The sequence below is a fragment of the Periplaneta americana genome, chromosome 11 (assembly GCF_040183065.1).
Source record: "Periplaneta americana isolate PAMFEO1 chromosome 11, P.americana_PAMFEO1_priV1, whole genome shotgun sequence".
Taxonomy (NCBI): Eukaryota; Metazoa; Arthropoda; class Insecta; order Blattodea; family Blattidae; genus Periplaneta; species Periplaneta americana.
Genome location: NC_091127.1, coordinates 173,357,336 through 173,380,241, shown reverse-complemented (window position 1 = coordinate 173,380,241; position 22,906 = coordinate 173,357,336). Strand labels below are relative to the sequence as shown.

At 36.6% G+C, this 22,906-nt stretch overlaps 2 protein-coding genes across 9 annotated transcripts in view; one reads left to right on the top strand and one right to left on the bottom strand.

Annotated features, from left to right (window-relative positions):
• The window catches only part of LOC138709609 (uncharacterized), an 809,429-nt gene that overhangs the window by 80,481 nt on the left and 706,042 nt on the right, over positions 1–22,906 (top strand). For all 7 annotated transcript variants that reach the window (XR_011334961.1, XR_011334963.1, XR_011334962.1 and 4 more), the window contains exon 2: positions 5,038–5,123. The gene's annotated coding sequence lies outside the window, so the exon portion shown is untranslated. The remainder of the gene's footprint in view (positions 1–5,037; positions 5,124–22,906) is intronic.
• Dh31 (diuretic hormone class 2) overlaps positions 1–22,906 on the bottom strand; it is a 718,880-nt gene that overhangs the window by 375,940 nt on the left and 320,034 nt on the right. The gene's annotated exons all lie outside the window — the stretch shown is intronic.

Genomic DNA, 22,906 nt, shown 5'->3' with positions numbered 1-22,906 from the left:
GCAAAAACCAAAAACTCAACACACTAGAATAATATGAAATATATAGACACACTAAAACATACCCTGATCAAATTCTCAACACACAGATCAATTTCAGAACACACACTATTTGACACAACTCTTCATCAAACGAACGCACCCACACAACAGGCAAGCGAAGTTGAGATGGCGCCGAGACACAGAAGGCTCTGAGGATGGTGTCATGTAGCACCGAAACAGCTGTAAGCCGCACATGCTTACATAATTAACACGAGTAAGATCGCCATTTAATCAATTATTTAAAATACATTTTTAGGTTAGGTCTCGTGAGCCAATTGTTTAGTCAAACCAATGAATTTCGTATTGCCAGACAAAATACTTGACATGTTGATCCCTTTCTCGTATAGTTTGCCTACGAAAATATGTTACAAATTATTGAATTATTTAGAATATTCTTCCAACATAATGGTAAAGTACGGTAAGTAAATAAGTCATTCAGTACGTAGGATCGTAATTTTATTTCATAATAGCTGAAATCACCCGTCGTTGCCTATGTTTTCCTTTCTGCTTCTATTTTAAATTAAATTGCTTCTTAGGCTTTTCGGAAAACTCGGAAATCCAACTGCAGACAACCAAAACGAATTGTCTTTATTAAGCTTTCCTCATCCCTAAAGATGAATCTTTCCATAGCGTCACGTACTTGAATTAATGAACTTCTTAGCCAAATGCCTGCCAGGGTTAACTCAATTTAATCACCTGTAGATCAGGCATCGAAAAGAAAACATTTCGTCATGTGCCTTACGTTAAACTGTTTTTGTTTTTATTTATTTATTTATTTATATTCTGACGTAGTTAAGGCCATTAGGACTTCTTCCACACTCCAGAAATACGAATAAAATAATAGAAAATCAAACTATAAACAAAGTAAAACCAAACGAAAATATATACACGCTACAGTCACACAACTTAGATTGTCTATATTTTGGCCTTCATGACGTATCAACAATCTTATTTCATGTCGTGTTATTTTTCCATGGCCTCATGGAAGTCGATGTTGAATACAACAGACAATAATAAAGAACAATTGACTGTATAAGATTGCATTTTAATATTATACATCAATGTTTCATCGTATTTATTTTTATTTTTTATCTTTGTAATTAATTTAGCGTCCATTTGTCCGATTTTAATGTAGCCTATGTTCTTCTCCTGGTTATGAAGGTTAAACGTGGAAACTTTGAGAAATATCGGTCAAAGCGTGCAGATTTGTATAGAATGCATACATACATATATAGCCACATTGACTTTTATATATGAGATGGTGATATCTGGTAACAGTTGGCAACGCTGAAAAGACGGCAATTTTTGCTGTTCAGAAACTGTTCTTATGTAAACCTCACTATACATACGTCCATTACTTTTACGTTTCTAGTTCCGTTAAACTACAGTAGGTGTCTCTCTTTAATAACGTCTCGTGAGACTCGTTTAGTTTCTCCGAGCAAAAACACTCGTAAAAGGAAATGAATAAGAAATTAAGCCACCATCAGTCAGAAAACGTTGTCATCACGACTCTGAGCTCGACACACTCGTACACATTATCCGCAGTCTTAGCCCTTCGACAGAGGAACATATTGTGACAAGAACAGAGTGACTCTTGCATAAATAACCAGAATGCGGACACATTCCGGGCCAGGGCTCAAGGGACGCTGTTTGCTGTCTGTCGGGGACTTTGAAACAATAATGAGCCCCGCATTGGTAGAAAAACTTCGCGAAAATCCTGCGTTTTAAAGATTACTGACATTTTGTTCCCTAGCGTAGGAATCATCTAGCCATGCGAAACTAATAGGTTTTGAAAATGCATTAACAAGAGCTGAGGTTGTTTGTGGTAGGTAAGGTTATTGATGGAAATCATCTTAGCTTCTGCATGATGGCAAGAAGGCTAAGAAATACAGACTTCTTCTCAACGAATATTCTACTTTCCTTGCTTCTTCTTGGCTAAAGGCGGATAGCTGGTATTTTACATGGAATAATTGTGACTTGAAATTTCGTTACAATAATCTCATGCACTTTATAGAGCGCATACTAAGGAATGGAATTCGGTTACTGAAATTGATTCAGAATGCCCTTGTTTTTTAATGTAGTTCAGAGAAGTAATGCTACTAGGTATATTATACAGGGTGATTCATGAGGATTTATCGTCCCTTACGGAGCTTATTTCCGAAGACATTCTGAGCAAAAATGTCATATAAACATTTGTCCTAATCTCAATATTTTCAGAATTACACCAATTTGAATTTGTTTGAAAAATGCCATTATTCTTGATATTCAAGGGTAAAAGAATATTACAGATAAAGAATGAAATATTCAGGAGTATCATTTCTTTAATTAACTAGTATTCTGAACGATGAAAGAGTGATTTAAGACGGCGCTTATTCCGTCGGATCCCGGCCAACTAGTCACTCATAACGAGTGCACCTCAGCACATGTGTGGACTTCAGTCCTACGTTCATAGACATCTATGACGTAGTGCAGAGGGCGGCCACTAGAGGGAACCCAAGAGATGGAGCTTAATCTGAGACGATTCTGTCCAGCGCCGGGGTGGTATCCGGTGTGGCTTAGTGGATAAAGCATCAGCACGTAGAGCTGAAAACCCGGGTTCAAATCCCGGCGCCGGAGAGAATTTTTCTCCGTTCCATTACTCTTTCATCGTATGATGACGCAGAATATCTGCATGGAAATATCATATGTACTTCGGTACATTAAAATAATATATGATATGCGTAAATCACTTCGTGATTTAAGACGGCGCTTATTCCGTCGGATCCCGGCCAACTAGTCACTCATAACGAGTGCACCTCAGCACATGTGTGGACTTCGGTCCTACGCTCATAGACATCTATGACGTAGTGCAGAGGGCGGCCACTAGAGGGAACCCAAGAGTTGGAACTTAATCAGATACAATTCTGCCCAGCGCCGGGGTGGTATCCGGTGTGGCTTAGTGGATAAAGCATCAGCACGTAGAGCTGGAAACCCGGGTTCAAATCCCGGCGCCGGAGAGAATTTTTCTCCGTTCCATTACTCTTTCATCGTATGATGACGCAGAATATCTGCATGGAAATATCATATGTACTTCGGTACATTAAAATAATATAGTATTCTGAAGCTAAAAATGTGATGTGAATTCCATAGTTACTTCGTACAGAATTTTTTTCGATTTTTAACTATAAAATTACATTTCCTTACGATTTATCACAACAGTTGTTACAAATCACACCACTCTTGTAAGTTCTTTAAGACTGTACATTAGGATGCATAATTAAACTGTAAAGACTCAAGTCCCTAAAGTCTTATGATTTGTAACAATTTTTGTGATAAGTGCGTAAGAATGATGTAATTTTCAGTTAAAAATTGAAAAACAAAATCTGTACAAAGCAATTAACAACACATTTTCAGCTTCAGAACACTGACCAATTAAAGAAATTACATTTCTGAATAGTTCATTCTGTATTTGTAATATTTTTTTACCCCTAAAACTAAAGATGGACGGTATTTTACTAACAACTTCAAATTAATGTAACTCTGAAAATATTGAGCAATGGAAAAGACTATTGCGTCTGAATAAAAAGAACTGGACATAATTTAATCTCCACGTTTGTAAGAATGCTATGAATTTTGAATCTCGAATTACGAATACAGAAATATGATTCTAGTATAGTTGGGTAAGTTAAGTAACATTATACAACCTGATTCCCTGTCAGGCCTGGGTTTTTTCAACGGTAATCTCACTAGACGTTTTGATTTATCTAGAGAAAATCAAAACTCGAGTGGGATTTAATTGACTATTACACGATTAGAAGAAAGTATATAAAGATTAGAAGTAACGAAGTACTCCAATACAATAAAATATTAATTGACAATACGAAAATACAACTGTATTCAAATGTATTATTGTACCATCTCAACATTACAAATATTACGCTAGATGCATGCTAGATGGCAGTAGTGAGCAATGCCTTCTCGTCGAGAAGTTCTCGATCTATTATTATACACGATGGTAATGTTACTAGTCAAGAAGGCTTGTTGATTCAGTTTCATTTTTATTAAAATGCAACATTCCACTTCAATTATCCGAATCCCAGTAATCAACGTCACTTGACAGATGATTTTCAATAAATCTTAATATTAAACAATCTCTGATACGTGACTATCCATAATATCATATAGCAGAAGCTGTAACATAACATAACTAATATACACAAGTGTTAGAAAAGTTTTAAGTAACGACGATGACATAAAAAATAAACATGAATAATTTTAAAAGGAATAATTATTGAATGTACAATTTTCAAATTTGAATGTGGTTGGTGGTTCAATTGATGTTATATTGGACGTGTGCGTAATAGAAGTGGAACTCGTTGATTTAGGCCTACATGGTGTATTCAACTTATTCAGGATTTCCGATTTGTGCTCTTCATTTATTTGTAAATCGGATTTCAGAAGATGCATAGGTATGATCAGTGATTTTTATTAATTCTTGTACTTGAACGCCAATGCGAGTCATATTTGAAACTGCTGTGCATCGACTGGAGTGGTTTGTAATTACATTATATATATATATATATATATATATATATATTTTTTTTTTTGACGTCCAGACCAGCGCAGTTTCAAATGTTGGCAAACAAAGAAACAAATGCTAGGGACGCGATAAAATTAAACAAATGCTAGGGACGCGATAAAATTGTGCGATAAGCAGCCGTGATTGGTTGAAATACGTCCTTTCGTACCGTTTTATTGGTCAAAAGTAGTATGACGTAGTAAGAGTGTAATAGTCATTAAAAAATCCACAGATGTCACTCATGGTTGATAAAGTCGCAGTTAGTTTTCTTCGGGGATATCCCGTCTCTCCATATTAGGCGTAAATATCATTCCGTCCGATTGCTATTCTATTATTATTCCGGAGCTTCCCCTGGCTGCCGGTCGGTGACGTACGAAGTGGAGATTTGGAAATATGTGTACTGATGACATTTTAAATTACGTTGTTTAATATTATTTCAGATTTTGAAGAGGTTTGACAGACAGGGATTTCGCGGAACTGCAAAATGAGGCCAGCAATTTACGACGTCCTGTTTTCAAGATAACAGGTTAGTAATGCAGAAATTCATACAGTGCTGATAAACTATCAAATGTAAGACGGCCTTCGAACACATTAAATTAGCCGAAGGTCACCTAAACCCGTGAATTCGGACTTCGTCATCTAATGAAGTTGAGTATTTCTTAATACGCCACGTTTAATGAGAATTTAAAAATCTGTATTAATGAAAATTATGAAATTCAAAAGGTAAAAACCTTTTTCTTTTAGATTTTATTTTATTTTTTTATTTTTCGACGCTTTATCAACAGCTTACGTTATTTAGCGTCTGAATGAGATGAAGGTAATAATGCCAGTGAAATGAGTCCGGGGTCCAACACCGAAAGTTAGCCAGCATTTGCTCATATTGGGTTGAGGGAAAGCCCTGGAAAAAACCTCAACCAGGTAACTTGTCCCGACCGGGAATCGAACCCGGGCCACTTGGTTTCGCGGCCAGACGCGCTAACCGTTTTACTCCACAAATGCGGACTTTTCTTTTACATAAACAGTAGTGCTTTTTATTTTGAGTGACTGATAATGTGTTTGCTAGAAAACTAGAGAAATTATTGAATTTGCAGTATGAGTAACTTAGAGGTACCGAATATACGCGTATACAAAATCAGGTCTCTGCACAGACAACCAAAATGCTGAGGGGAAAAAAAATCGCTATTTTGCAGCATCATGTCGCTTTCTTCGTCTTAGGCAATGGAAGAAATTTATCACCCGTCTGCGGGACTGAATGGTTGTCAGTTGTCTTGTAATTGTCCTGTAATGTCACTGCGGTGGTCCCGCGTTATGCTAATTTCACATCCTTCGAGGCCTGTAATTTTCAGATGTCTAGTGTGGATTCATAGACAATACCCTACACCGCTGTGGTCTGTAAGTCGTTACTACAGAGGAGTTAAAATAGATAAAGGAAGGAATAAAGAAAGAAAGGAAGAAAGAAAGAAAAATAAAGGAAGGGAAGAATGGAAGAAAGGAAGGGAGGAAGAAGGATTTCCCTGATAGAATAAAATAAGCATGAAATTTAATAAATCATCCCTTACATATCTGGTATGCATATAAATTTTACAAACGCAATAGTATAATGACTATCACCATTATTTTTTAAATTTGCTCTAGAGTATGCCATTAGGAAAGTCCAGGATAACAGAGAGGGTTTGGAATTGAACGGGTTACATCAGCTGCTTGTCTATGCGGGTGACGTGAATATGTTAGGAGAAAATCCACAAACGACTAGGGAAAACACGGGAATTTTACTTGAAGCGAGTAAAGATATAGGTTTGGAAGTAAATCCCGAAAAGACAAAATATATGATTATGTCTCGTGACTAGAATATTGTACGAAATGGAAATATAAAAATTGGAAATTTATCTTTTGAAGAGGTGGAAAAATTCAAATACCTGGGAGCAACAGTAACAAATATAAATGATACTCGGGAGGAAATTAAATACAGTATAAATATGGGAAATGCCTGTTATTATTTGGTTGAGAAGCTTTTATCATCCAGTCTGCTGTCAAAAAAAACTGAACGTTAGAATTTATAAAACAGTTATATTACCGGTTGTTCTTTATGATTGTGAAACTTGGACTTTCACTTTAGGAGAGGAACATAGGTTAAGGGTGTTTGAGAATAAGGTTCTTAGGAAAATATTTGGGGCTAAGAGGGATGACGTTACAGGAGAATGGAGAAAGTTACACAACACAGAACTGCACGCATTGTATTCTTCACCTGACATAATTAGGAACATTAAATCCAGACGTTTGAGATGGGCAGGGCATGTAGCACGTATGGGCGAATTCAGGATTAGTTGGGAGGCCGGAGGAAAAAAGACCATTGGGGAGGCCGAGACGTAAATGGGAAGATAATATTGAAATGGATTTGAGGGAGGTGGGATATGATGATAGAGACTGGATTAATCTTGTTCAGGATAGAGACCAATGGCGGGCTTATGTGAGGGCGGCGACGAACGTCCGGGTTCCTTAAAAGCCAGTAAGTAAGTGAGTAAAGTATAATGAACCGATATATTTGGAACTGGTAGACTAACAGTTAATTTGTCCACGATGAGTTTACACCTATTCCCAGAGCTGTTGTTAGTGCACTAATTAGTGTAATTGAAGGTGTTACAACTCACAAGGGCCACTTACCACCGTTCGAGTACCAAGTACACAATCATTGACAAAAGGAATCAATCTAGGATGCAGTGAAATTGCAGCCGATTCCAGAAACCAGTATTTCAATGATTATTATTTGTATTGTGTTTTCTGTTCTGTATGTTATGTTGTATTTCTGTTTCCTGAATGAAAACACACTACAAAGACAGCTCAACACACAAAAAACACAAACAAATAAATACGATCACACAGGTGTGTACAAACTCAAATGTAATAGTTGCAACAAGTTTTACATAGGACAGACAGGCAGATCATTCCAAACACGCTACAAAGAACACATTAAAGCTATAACCAGAGGACACAATACATCTAGGCCTACATATGCCGATCACATAACCAATACTAACCATACATACAATAACATAAATACGGTCATGGAAATCCTACACACACAACCCAAGAACCAAAAACTCAACACACTGGAACAATATGAAATACACAAACACACTAAAACACACCCCGATCAAATCCTCAACACACAGATCAATTTCAGTACACACACACTATTCGACTCCACAATTCAACACCTTCCAACAATAAAACACGCCCTCCTAACAGGCAGAGAATTTCGAGTTGACGCCGCGATCTAGTAGGCTCTGATGATGGTGCGTGAAGCACTGAAACAGCTGTAAGCCGGACAGATATTTCATATTTAACACGAGTAAGTCCACTAGTTCATCAATTAATTATATTCAAGTGTTAAGAGTGGTGTACGCAAGATTCAAAATGGAGTAATAATTCATGTTTTAACCTTGAGATAGTTTCGGTTTCTCATCAAATCATCATTTACCAGTTGCAATAGATTGAGAATTAGTTTGAAGCCGATCTTGTAGCTACATTTAGTGCAAATATACATACACCTGCTGCTTTAGTTATTGTTTTGTTACATTACGTTTGAATTGAACTCTCCAGAAGTGCCCTTAGAACCCTTCAAGTGCCCTTGTTACAAAGGCAGTCTCACGTGGAGATGTATTTTAGAAACACCCGCAGCAGAATGTGTGTAATATCGATCCCTAGCGCATCTGGCTTGTGCCTGCATTCACAGCAGTGAAGCAATTCTGTCTTTAAATGATTCCAGCATCTCTTCGAATAACAGTTTTGCACCAAATATTCCTTTCAGAATACTAGGTCATGTAAAAGTGAAATTTATTTTTACTAAGTGCTGGTATACAGGATGTCACAAAAAGATACCGATATATCGAAACTTTAGGAAAAAAATATTCCTCACATGTACTTACTTACTGGCTTTTAAGGAACCCGGAGGTTCATTGCCGCCCTCACATAAGCCCGCCATTGGTCCCTATTCTGAGCAAGATTAATCCATTCTCTATCATCATATCCCAACTCCCTCAAATCCATTTTAATATTATCCTCCCATCTACGTCTCGGCCTCCCCAAAGGTCTTCTTCCCTCCGGCCTCTCAACTAACACTCTATATGCATTTCTGGATTCGCCCATACGTGCTACATACCTTGCCCATCTCAAACTTCTGGATTTAATGTTCCTAATTATGTCAGGTGAAGAATACAATGCGTGCAGTTCTGTGTTGTGTAACTTTCTCCATTCTCCTGTAACTTCATCCCTCTTAGCCCCAGATAGGCCTATTTTCCTAAGCACTTTATTCTCAAACACCCTTAACCTATGTTCCTCTCTCAAAGTGAGAGTCCAAGTTTCACAACCATAAAGAACGACCGGTAATATAATTGTTTTGGTGGAACCGACACGCTACTATATGAGCTACCGAGACAAGACTGCATTTATAATAAATTTAGTAGGCATTATAATAGTAATGAATTGATAATGAGTACATGAGACACAATTATGAAATTAAATTGAGGTTGATTATGTAAGCAACTTGGCAAGTTTGTGTTTAAGCGGGTATGTGATAGTCTTCATTGAAGTTACGCAAACGTTTCTGCTGACAAGGAAATATTGTAAGAAATAAAGATTAACCTACATATAGAATGTATCGAGTCAGCTAATTCAGGTTCATGACTTACATTATGTCGACATCTGATCACATTTTTTTGGAATAATAAGTTATTATGTAAAGTAAGACCTAAATAATTACAATTAAATTGTGAAAAGGGCAGATAAATAAGGTTTAATGTCTTAATGGTTATCATTATTGGTTTAAACATGCACTAAAACCAGACGTAAGTGCAAGTTTGAACCAATAAATTATTGAGATTTGCGTTAAAATAATGAGTCTAGGAAATTGTATATTTAGTATGTAGAACTACATTTGTTTATAGATCTTTTGTTATATTATTAAGTTTTGTACTTGTGAACTATATCAATAAATCAATCAATCAATCAATATAATTGTTTTATAAATTCTAACTTTCAGATTTTTTGACAGCAGACTGGATGATAAAAGCTTCTCAACCGAATAATAACAGGCATTTCCCATATTTATTCTGCGTTTAATTTCCTCCCGAGTGTCATTTATATTTGTTACTGTTGCTCCAAGATATTTGAATTTTTCCACCTCTTCGAAGGATAAATCTCCAATTTTTAAATAATAATAATAATAATAATAATAATAATAATAATAATAATAATAATAATAAATTTAGCCTACTAGATCCCGTAAGGGCAAGGGCCTCCTGATTGATAGGGCTTGGCTCAGTAGACTTCACTCGTTAGGTGAGCCGATCCTAAGGAGTTTTCTATGCACACAAACACTTGCACTTGTAAGATTCACACCACACTACACACTGAGGACGGTGGCTTCTAGATTTCTCCATAGCTGTCTGTCTCTTGTACTGCTCGTCCAATGTGGTCCTGCCTTCTTCTTGAAGAAATCTGCCCATCTAGTTGTCTGGCGTCCCACTCTTCTTCTGCCGATCCTGGGATCCCACAATGTCAATCTGTGCGGCCATCGTCTGTGGTCCATCCTTACCACGCGCCCTCCCCATTTCTGCGGTGTTTAGGACGTCTTTCATGCCGGTACGGTTGCGTAGCTCCTCGTTCCTGACTCTGTTCCTCAGAGAAAGTTGCAGGATTTTTCTTTCCATACTCCGTTGGCAGGTTTGAAGCATACGCCTCTGTTTTGATGTTAGGGACCAGGTTTGGCATCCATATACAGTAGTACAGGTAATACAGATTTTTCCAGGGTCTCAACCTTTAAGCTTAGCTTCTGGAATTTGTCTGTAAGTATGAACTTTAGAGACCAGAACTTCTTCCATGCCATGCTGATTCGTCTCTTTATTTCTTTCTCTGAATTGCTGGAGAAGGACAAGTTCTAATACCCTACTCTATTTAACGCTAACAGTATCAGATTAAAAATATAGGTAAGCAATTTGTTATGAGTAAATATTATTCTTTTACATGCTATTTTATTGTAATTTATGATGTGACTTTATTATGTAACGAATTCTCCCCTGAGCACGAGACCACTCTCTCTTTCAGGGGAGTGATAGAATTTTGTATATTCACAATTTCTTTGTATTGTATTTTTCTAGCAATAAACTAAAGGACTGCTCTATTACGAAAGTGGATTGAATATTCTAAGGTAAATATTTTCAGGCCTTTGAAGTCATGTCATAAACATAAACGTAGGTCTAAAGCAGGTATGCTCATTCTCTGACTCCCGATTACGTTCTGTAATCACGACCTTCAAATGTAGAGCGAGCTGTTCCCCGTTCGAAGCTCGACGGATGACTGCAGAAGGCAGTTCAAGTACTTAGTAAACGTACGAATAGTGCGGGACAATGACACAGTCAAAACCTTCTGTAAGCAAACGATCATTCCGTACAGTGTGGGAGGAAGACTATTTTTGTCGTGTGTTCGGTGAAAACGTAAAGTGTTTACTATGTTGTAAGGTACTGTCAGGAATACTACTGAGCAACATAAAACTACATCATAGGCTCTGCCATCCAGAACATGCCGAAGTGACAGGGAAGCTGCTTTCTGTAATATGTATTCATATACCAACGTTTTTATATTATTATTATTATTATTATTATTATTATTATTATTATTATTATTATTATTATTATTATCATTATTATTATCATTGTTATTGTAGTGATTTTATTCCAACAGAAATACATGTTATGACAAAATAATTTTTCATGGGTGCAACGTGCACTACAGCTTCAAGAATTGAAAGCACTTCATGAAAGGCCGAACATTGAAGAGAGTCGAACAATTCAGAGTCTATGTTTTGGAATTAGCTAAGGCACTAAAATTCTTCACGGATGGCGAACTTGTAAAGAGATCTATGGTGCGTGAACAAAATATAGTTAATTTTATCTCTGTACTGCAACAGCTCGAATGTGAATTCAGAGAACATAGATTTAGTGATTTTAGACGTATAGAGAGTGATATTAATCTTTTTGTTAATCCTTTCATAGTAAATTTGTACAATCTGTGAGAGTGCAGTTCTAGGACGAGTTAATTGACTTACAAATTCAGAACTAAATGTGGAGAATATGACTTCACAAGCATAGAAGTATTAAAATATGGACAAAATGAAATATACTAAGATGAGCTTATTCGCTGCCACTATGTTAGCTATTTTTGCCTCAACATATTTTCGAGAATGAAGGTTGCTATATCCAAAAATCCGAACATAGATCCCGATTAACAGATGAGAATCTTTTGCGCATTGCAGTAAATTCGTTCGAAATAGGTTTTCCGATTACTTGCAGAAAAGAATGCACATGTTGAATAGACTGCAATGTACGGTGGAATATGAAAATACTATCATCAATGACATAATAGTATCATGACTATATAAAATATAATAAGTAATGTAATAACTGAATATTACAGTGTATACTCTTTCCTTTTTAAAATTCAGTTTTTTATCCTTATTTGTAAGAGAGTGAGAGCTATGGCACGGGCTGTGCTGTAATCTACAGTAGTTGCGGAGCCCAGTCCGTACACTGTGTGTGTTATGCAGTGCAGCATCATCCGTGTAATCGGGGCTTTTACAATTTTGAGCATACCTGGTCTAAAGCTTTCGTCATCAATTCACCGTTCTATTCTTCTAAAGTGCAATGTCTCATTTTCTTTTATTGTTTCGTTATACAATAATTTAGGTTATACGAATTGATTCGATATTGTAATGCACATGCCATCCATTTCTGTGACCTAAAGTTCCTATGATCGTATATCAACTTATCGTCTGGTATCCATTTTCCTTTTATGATCGGGCGTTTACTAGGCCGTAATTTGTTTTCTTTTAACAGCTTCTGGTCTTATTTCCTGATGTGCTGTCATATTTCTGGCCTGAAATAGTGATAGTATTAACTAATTAGTATTCAAAATTCAACGTAAGCGACAAATGGCAAAGTTCGTTTACGTGTCGTATAGGTCTACGACAAGATATCCACAGCTTTAGTTTGCCTCTCAGTCCTATAACTTTTGTTTATACAGGGTGTTTCAAAAGTGATGGTTAATAATTTACAGATGAAAAGTAGAAACTAACCCGAGCAAAAAGGTTCCAGTACACATTGGTACTCAAATTAACCGTTTTCGAGATAATGCACATTTTTTTTCTTGATATTATCGCTAAGAGCAGACGTACAGACATTCCTAACGGAATTCCACCTAGAGCAGGTGTTCAAAATGCTGTCCATGCATATGAACGTAACGTAGTGAGATGCGAATCCTGTCGGGCAGTCCTGGATCATTCCTTATTTGCTGAAAGGCACGTTCAATCCAAAACCGCAATTCCTGAAGTGTGTTGATCTCAGAAGTGTATATCAGGCTTTTTACAAACTCTAAACATATAAATCTAATCAGATTTGAATCCGGTGACCTACCAGGGCACTGTACAGGGCGCCCTCTGCCTAAGGGAATATTTAATGAACGGCTAATTTGCGGACCAATGTTTATTGCAGCGTTTTCGTTTCTTTCAGTTTGCACTTTACATCTGTAAATTATTGACCATCACTTTTGAAACACCCTGTAGAGTTTCTTCATAAAATTAAAAAAATAGGAAAGCTACTAGCAATGTTCCTTACTTGTTTCTCACAATGTTTAAACAAACAGTCGGCCTGGGTGTCGCAGTCGGTATAGCACTGGCTTCTGTACCCGAGATTGCGGGTTCGATCTCGGCCCAGGTCGATGGCAATTAAGTGCAATTTACATTACGTTTGAATGCAAGAAACACTGAATTAAGTAAAATAGATTTAATTATAATCTTCATAAGTGATATTCTTAATATTTATAAAGAAGTTGTTTCACCGGTTGTTCTTTATGATTGTGAAACTTGAACTCTCACTTCGAAATAGGAACAGAGGTTAAGGGTGTTTGAGAATAAGTTCCTTAGGAAAATATTCGGGGCTAAGAGGGATGAAGTTACAGGAGAATGGATAAAGCAGAGATTTCCAAAAAGCGTATCGTCATTCGTGCTCTCGATGCTACGCGCCGAACACAGTGTACTGTAGGGGAAGGGGAAGACACACGTACCTCAACAGATGGGAGCGGTCAGTGGGGGATCGCGGCAACGGTCCGCTTAGGTTTACAAATACTGTAATAACATCAAAAGAATAAGAAATATCATACGTTTGTATATTATTTTGACATACTATGAAGCTGGAACCCCTTCTGCTGCTATTGACACAAGCCATTGCAAATTCAACCTCTTCTGTTCTATGGTGCCTTTCAGTGCCTGGAAAAGATCTTCTCCAGTTGTATTTTGTAATTACATCTAGAAGACATTCAGACACAGTAAAATGTTCATTAACTCCTCGGATGAAAATGGCTAGGTGAGCTTTGTCATTTCTATCTGTGCTTTCGCCAAATGCAAGTGAGTAAGCTACAAACTGGTTAACTGTGGTTTCGACTTCAGATTAAATTACATTTACAATCTTGAATTTCCTTCTCTGAACTGTAATTGGAAACAATTTAATTTTCTTAAACTTTGACTTTGTTCTGGACACAGTATTTTTGTAACGTCCTGTATGCACGATTTTACAAATGATGCTTCTGTAAAGGGCTTAATTGATTTTCCAATATTCCAAGCTAGAACATAGCTAGCAAGAAGCTTTTTTTGTTTAATACTTAGAACACGTGTATGATTTGTGTTTGTATTTTCTTGTTTTATATTTATAAAAATATTTGTAGGCCTAAGCATTTCACCTAAAATTAAACAAAAAACTATAAGTATGTCATGCAGAACTGAGTGTAATCGTACTGTAATATACTGATTATTATGTATAACCAACAGTTATACAGATAGCCTCAAAATAAATTATTTTCACGTGTCCAACATGCCTGTAATTGTATGATATTCCTTTTGAAAAGTTGAGTATTGTCGTCGCATGTTGAATTTTAACACACCCTTAAGAATTTTCGAACAAATTAAGCATTTCATATTCTCCCCACTATCACAAAAATTTCTCTTCCCATTCATCCTTGAATGTACTACGTCCATGAATAGAAGACATTGTGAAACGGTGGAACACGCCGACCAACACAATAATAATGGCAGTTCGCCACTGCTCTTCGTTTGCGCATAAACATTGAGTACAGTACACGTGGGGATGGGTGAGGCGGAGCGCGCTCATCGTATTGGCTTCGGTTCCGTTCAGGGGCTTACTCGCGAGTACGCTAAGTTACACAACGCAGAACTGCACGCATTATAATTGGGAACATTAAATACAGACGTTTGAGATGGGCAGGGCATGTAGCACGTATGGTCGAATTCAGAAATGCATATAGAGTGTTAGTTAGAAGGCCAGAGGGAGAAAGACCTGGGGGGGGGGCGAGACGTAGCTGGGACAATAATATTAAAATGGATTTAAGGGAGGTGGGATATGATGGTAGAGACTGGATTGATCTTGCTCAAGATAGAGACCTATGGCGGACTTATGTGTGGGCGGCAATGAACCTCCGGGTTCCTTAAAAGCCAATAAGTAAGTATTATTATTATTATTATTATTATTATTATTATTATTATTATTATTATTATTATTAGGGTTGCAAAGGATAGTGAAGTGCATTTTTTCCATCTATAACCTCTCCTACCCAATTCCCATCCTCACCTGCTCGTGGGGCAACCCGCTATGGGACAAACGGGGCTCTGGGGACCGAGTCACGGCGGTATAACCGTGCCATCAGATGCAGAGGAAATGCTGTATCCAAGTTCTGCCTGTTCAGAGGTCAAAGGTAGCAACCCCACCACTGGACTTGCTCACTTCAGTTGAGTGGACTCGTCTTACTAAAAAGTTTCATAGAAAGTATGAAGGAATCGCTTTAAAGCAGCCGTGGCGAAAATGTAATCGTGCGCCGAGTCACTGTGTAACCTGCAACGTGCATAGCACCTATGGAGGGAGGCGGGCACCCGAAGGAGAAGTGAAGCAACTGTCTGACTTATTAACGGATTTTCATTTTCCTTACGTCAAGCACTTAAATATAACTTTATAGAGTATAAGGTTACAAACTAATGTTTATTACGTGTAACGAAGAAAGAAATGAACAATAAAACATAGGACACATTATCACAACCTAAAATTAACTGTCTTCAGAATGTCTCTGGGACAGAATTTCAAAATCAGGAATTATGTCACTTACTGCCAATCGTAGTTGATCACGAAGGTATTTGTCTGTCAGTCGTGATATAAATTTGGTTTTTACTATTTTCATTGCTGAAAATAATTTTTCACAAACGTAAGTTGTAGCGAACATGGAGCAAGCGAAAGAACGAAGCTTCGGATATTTATTTTTTGACAAAGATTTGAAAGTTCAACATTTGTCAAGTCCTTACATCTAGCTTTCATTTAACGTCACATTGTAAATCTGTGAGTTTAAATTGAAGAGCTAACCGCATTATTCGTACATCTGCTGGAAAAGAATCGATGTACAGAGATGATGATGATGATGATAACTCAATCTTTTAATGTTTCTTGAGTAACATGTAGTATAATGCCGTTTTATTTTATACAACCGTTTTCCTCGTAATACTTGTGAACAAATCATACATTTAATATTCTCATCATATTGGCAGCAAAAAAAATGCGTCCTTTCATCCTACTTAAAACTCTCATTTCTGTAGAGGTACATGGTTTCGAGAGAGACATTGCGACGATACGCCTCTCGCAGGCCAGAGACAAATACAAATGGAACGGAGTTTGACTCCAGTGAGTGAGAGGGTGGGGGTTGGGGAGGTAGGAAGCAAGAGAAATGCACAGCTATCATTGCGAGCCACGATGTACTCGTGAGTCACATTTTCGCCATGGTTGAGCTTTAAAGTATGAAACTTTTTAAAGGACAGGAGTTGGAAAAAGAAAAACAGACATAATGAAAAACTACAAATTGAACCAATCATAGATTATATACAAAACTATAGAATAAATCTGAAATCTCATGCAAGAAGAATGAACCTTTCCAGAATACCTCGTCAGATTCTAAATTACTAGCCAACGGGCAAGAGATCCTTAGATCGATCCTTCACACGTTGAATGGAGACCGTAACGGATCTCTAGGTCCAAAACATGCGAGGATGACGATTATTATTATCATTATTATTATCATCATCTTCATCGTCATTATAAATCAGAGATCATGTGGTTAATGAAAAAAAATATACTAATAAATTGTTGTGGTAGTAAATTTGCTCTATCATTTCTGTGCCTAGTACTTTGAAATCTATCGAAAATTAGTTATTCCTGTATAATGGTCTTTCCTGTAGTAATTTTAATCTTTTTTGAGTGCTTGGAAACAAGTTTGAAGGAGATTGTTAATCCTATCATGGTCGTCTTACGAAAATTACGTGATCTCTACTGCTTTCCTCCGTAAATTGTATGGAGATAATCCCCGTGAATTTTGTGATTCTCTTCAGCATTACAGTGTCTGCTAAACGGAAGTAGAAAATATTATTTCGAGTCTTATCTGTTAACATTTCCGAGACCATGAGCGCAACCATGTAACTGGGGCTTTAAATTCATTACACCTATTTTAAGCGAATGTGTACTGCGACAATAGAATCGATGCGAGAGAACGGTGTGTGGGAGATAAGTAATTATTTTTCAGCTAATGACCACCATTGTGACACGGTACTTTTCATTTCAAGATTCCTCTTCATATCTAGACGCAGCAAACTTTTAATGCAGTGTACACTGCAAAGCTCAGCGTAAGAACTCAAGGTACACCTTTGCGATCACGAGCTTACTGTAGTACAATTCAGTGACAGAATATTTTACTTTGTATTGGGTATTTCCCACAGAATGCCACAATTTTTGTTTTATCTGTTGAAATTTCCATATTGTATGTGGCTGCTACTTGCTGCAAATTATATATTGACCTTTGGAGGTCGTCTTCTGAAAGTGCTAATAAGACCAAATCGTCTGCAAAGAGAATTGAATCCAATTTAAGGTATCTGCACAGTCTACTATATACAGTCGCGAAGCTCAATATGTAGTAAATATGCAAACATGGGTAGTTGCCCACCACTAGGATCGCTACTATTGCCTCATCATCGCAGATCTCTCTCCTAGCTGACGGCAAAATATGTTACACTTTCGTTGTGTTCTTTTGGAAACATTAACACCTTCCTTCCATTATTGAAATATTAAATGCATGAAGTTAATTTATTATTTTAATGAAGTATATTAAATTCCACCATAAACTCGAAGATACCTGCAAGAAATAAGTTAATATAATTTTTGTTTGTGCAAAACGAACTGAAATTTACTATAATAGCTTCACTCATTCAAGGTTATAGCGATAATGAACTATGAAACCAATAAATATTAATTTGCATTTCCCTTTACAACAATAATAATGGAAATATGAATTAATGGAGTAACTTACGTGTACCGGTACTTGTAGTGTAGGCTTACGTAGTTAACAAAGTGGGATGAGGTTAAGCAATAATAATCACACCAGAATTGGAAATAAAACGTGATCAATAAATTTTATTCTAACAGACTTTTCCTACGTCTCTAGTAAAGTAACAAATAAAAATAACAACAAAATTAACAGCTATAATTAAAAACATATCCTTTGAAAAAAAAGTAGGCCTGAGCAATAATAATCCCACCAGAATTGAAAATAAAACGTGATCAATAAATTTCATTAAAACAAACTTAATTTTTCTACGTCTCTAGTAAAATATTATTATTCCAATTATTGTATTTTAGCCATTAACATTTTCATTACAACCAATAACGAACATTTCACAAGCATCAATGTGAAATACGCAACGAGCTAGCACTAGATGGAAATACGACACAGTCCAAAGTCGACCGTGGACAGTCTATTGTTTCTAGTTGCTAACCGCTTGGAGCGCTTTATCACGAGATTTGCAAAAAATCACCTCAAGCTTCGCGACTGTATATAGTAGACTGTGGTATCTGTTAATTTGTATATATATCCATGGCGAGTTTGCTTCCACTCTTTAATTATTCGGTTCATATAAATAATAAAGAGAATGGGTGATAGTCCACATCCTTGTCTTACACCAGTATTCATGGGTATCCAAGATGGTAGCTTACCATCTTGTTTAATTGCAATTTTATTTTGGTTATATATGTTATGAATATTGTGGATAACCTTGATCTGTCTACTTTATCAAAGGCTTTCTTGAAATCCACAAAAGCCATAAGTCTTATGTGTCTCGATATTAAATTCTTTGCGTTTTTATAATAATATTTCATTGTAAAATATCCATCTGCGCATGACCTTCCTTTACGAACTCCCGTTGATTTGCTTATAATTGGGGAAAGGAGATACCGTGGCAAATGTTCAGCACAATAGTGAAAAGTGATAAGTTATATACAAGAGGTCTATTATATACAATGTATACAATATTATGATACGTAGTTATCCATATCGTTGATCTTTGTGTAGATCAGCTGTCATCTTGAGAGTGGCACTGTCGCTGTTATACAGTGTGTATACTTTGTCAGGGGGCGTCAAGTGAGTACACTCTCGTGCGTACGTACAAACCCTCAAGCCCTGGCATACGGCTGCGGGCAAGGGTAGCTGCTTCCACAGTGGCGGAGCTAAGAACTTGTATGTGAACCAAATTTGTTATAAGAATATAAATTAATTTAAGCTTTTAATTGAAGCACACCTTTCACTGTTAATTGCACTATACTGAAAACAATACGCTATACAATTTGGTACAATTAACTAACGGTCTTACTAATAAAAACTCTATATACAGACGTTTAACTGTCTTATACTTATACAATGAGTAGCTCGTTTATAAGTCGTGTGTAAATTCCTTACTAATAATCACTACACACGTCGTGTATAACAGTACAACTGTTACACAGCTACGTCATAGTTTCGTCATTACTTCGTTACGAAAGGTAATAGAATATCTGAGGTTCTCTACTGCATCCGGTAGAGCGCTCTAGTGTGGCGTGTTAAATATCGATAGTACAACTGGCTCTAATCGATTACCACACTACATTTTGGTCAAAGAGTACAAGCTACAGCAATATTATTCTAATAATTCTATGATCTTTGGTTTGTTCTTCTGTGGTTACAAGGTAAACATCATCATAAAATGACAGTCGATACGAACAGCTGTTAAAGGGGCGGCCATTTTTTTCCCATATACAACGCTTAAACAAGGGGTTTCGTGTATATAACTACTGCAAAGCAATTCCCATTGTATAGTTACAGCCTGTTTATACATCCATAGCTTATTCACGGTTTATTAGTAACGTTTTCTGTCTCAACTCTGCATAAGTCTCGTATAAAAACTATACACGGTTTATTAGTAAGACTGTAACTATATACGACATAAATGTTTGTATGTTTGCACAACAATGAAACAAAACAAAATAATGTATACACTTTTATATAGATTAACATACTACGAAATAAAACTGTTCACTGTTTGTCTTCTTCTCATTGCTATAAGTTCAATTAACAAAATAAAACAACAGTACAAACGTTGTTATACAAATCTCTAATAATAGTACTTTTTCTTATACATCAGAGATCCGCGGCGATTTTTACAGTTTTCTGTTAGTAAGCAGTTTTTCAATTCGTGAAGCTATTGTTTTAGTACCACCAAATTGCAAACGTGCTTTCAAGTGTTCGTTACTTAATTGGCTTCTGTGACGTGACTTTGTAAACTTCATTAAAGAAAAGTGTTTCGCTTACGTAGGTTGTCCCGAACATGCACAATGTTCTTGCAGCAAGATTTTACAGTTTAGGAAGCCTTTCTCGTGGAAAACAAGTATAGAAATGGTTAATACTTTTTCTGTTTTGATACTTATCCTTTAGCTCAATATCGCTTTGTAAATCAAGTATTTCTAATTGTAGTTCAGCAGGAATATCCAGGACACTCACTGAAAAAGGTGTTGCAAATATCTTAAATTGTTGTTCAAGTTCTCTAATTTCCTGATATCTACGTTCGAAGTCTTCGCACAGTTGTTGCATTATTCTTATATTCTTTCATATCCAAGGCTTCCAAAAGGTTCCCCATATCCATAAATAAGGCAATCTCATTCCTAAGTGAGAGAAAAAGTTCCAGAACTTTTTCTCGACTTAACCACCTTACCTCGGTATGGTAGAGTAAATCCCCATACTCACTGTTAATACCATCAAGCAGTACCCTGAACTCCATGTGATTAAGTTCTTTAGACCTTATGAAATTAATTGTTTGCGCAACAACATTCATTGCATTGCTCAGGTTCATATTTTTAGCACATAAATATTCCTGGTGCAAAATGCAGTGCACCGGTGCCCCCAAGCGACCTCGATAGGTTCCACCACTGATAGACTGCAGTGTACAACTGTACTGCCCGCAGTGGAAGCCGTACGCAGACCTGTACGCCCTCTCACGATCTTGAGTCGACCTGGCGGAGCCTGCTTTAAGTATTTCAAGTTTAAATGCTTGCTTTCTTCATAAGCTGGTTACAAAGTTCGCAACTCTATGGTAGTCCAAACTCTCACCACTGTCTTGTTACTGAGAATTCATTCATTCATAGATTTCTGCTCCTAGGACAGGTCTTTCACTGCAAACCCAGCATTCTCCAATCTTTCCTATTTTACGCCTTCTTCTTAGTCTCCGCATACATCCATATGTCTTAGGGCCGATTGTATAAACCATTTAATCTTTGATCAGAGGTTAAATTGATCCTCGTTCTAGCTGAACTTGGAATTTTGTGTTTTATAAAGTCTAATCTGAGATTAATTTGTCTTAAACTAAAGTCAACTTTGACTGAAGAAATTTCTCCGATTAAGTTAGATGATCCAAGTTCAGTTATTTCTTCTCTGTATGAAATATACGAGTGACAGATTGTGCAAATAAAATATCCATTATTATTATTATTATTATTATTATTATTATTATTATTATTATTAATATTAATAGATATGGTAGGTACATTTACAGTATATATATTTTTTTCAATTTCTTGCCTTAATACACAAACAAGACTCTATCGTGTTCAGCAGTATCAAATAACATAACCTATAATTATATTGTGTTTATAACAACCATTAATTATTAATGGATATGATAGGTACATTCATAAATTTTCAATTAATTGTATTACTAAACGAAAATTGTCGTTTATTATGTTTAGCAGTATCAAACACCATAACATAACAATTTGGAGAACGGTCAATCTTCTTCTTATTGTCCGTCATTATTTACAATGCACAAAACAAACCAGTGTCTCCAACAGAGTGTGCAGAAAGTCGCCAAAAAGTAGTTGTAAAGTTGCTAGATTTCTCATTATCAATAAAGAAAGATTAAATTTTGTCACTATGGGGTGCTAAAAAGGTCGCTAAATCCCTATTTAAGCAATATAAAAGTTAAAAGAAATTGTTGTCGAAAAAGAGTTAAAGTCTCTAGATTGGCAACACTGAACAAACCTGTACAACATGATCCGCGCATCACATATTTCACTTGTTTATGCGATGTTGCCAAATCCTTTTCACGTGAACTTAGATTGCATTTGAACCAAGGTAATTTGATCGCAGAAAAGTTTTATACAATAGAAGAAGTGTCTGAACTCGGTTCACTTTTCGATCTTCGATCAAAGTTGATCTTTAGTCAGGGAGTTTTATACAATTGGGTCTTAATGTTATCTGTCATCTAATATCTTCTTCTGACCCGAACTTTTCTCCCGTTCACTATTTTTTTCAGTGCATCCTTCAACAGGCAATTTCTTCTTAGCTAATTACCTGATCGGTCATAATTTTATCCCACTGCCCGCTAGTCTGTGTTTGATCGATTTGTGGGGGTCGGCGGTTCTCGAACACGCAGCACTTCGTCCAGGAGCAACAGGTAGGCGATGCTATTTAGGTCAGCGTAACCTTGAACTTGGCCCTGACAAGCTCAGTGGACCTGGGTAAAGAATCGAATTGTGAACCCTGTCTCACGTTCGCATGACTGGATGCTTTAAAGAAATAACGCCGCTGTTAATAGAATTCGTACTCACGAAACATGTGCAAAAGCTATCTAATAATTAGGACCGTGACATCGGTATATTTGTATTAGTCTGAGGCGAACATACGACGCCCCGGACACAGTATACAGAACATACAGTAAAGACACCTAAGCCATTTCGTGGGAACAAATTCTGAGTGCGCATGTCACGAAACCGGGTGTATTATCTGGAACCTCCACCAGATGGATCTCCAACTACGACAGGTCTGGCATAATTTAATATTAACTGAAATAGTAATATG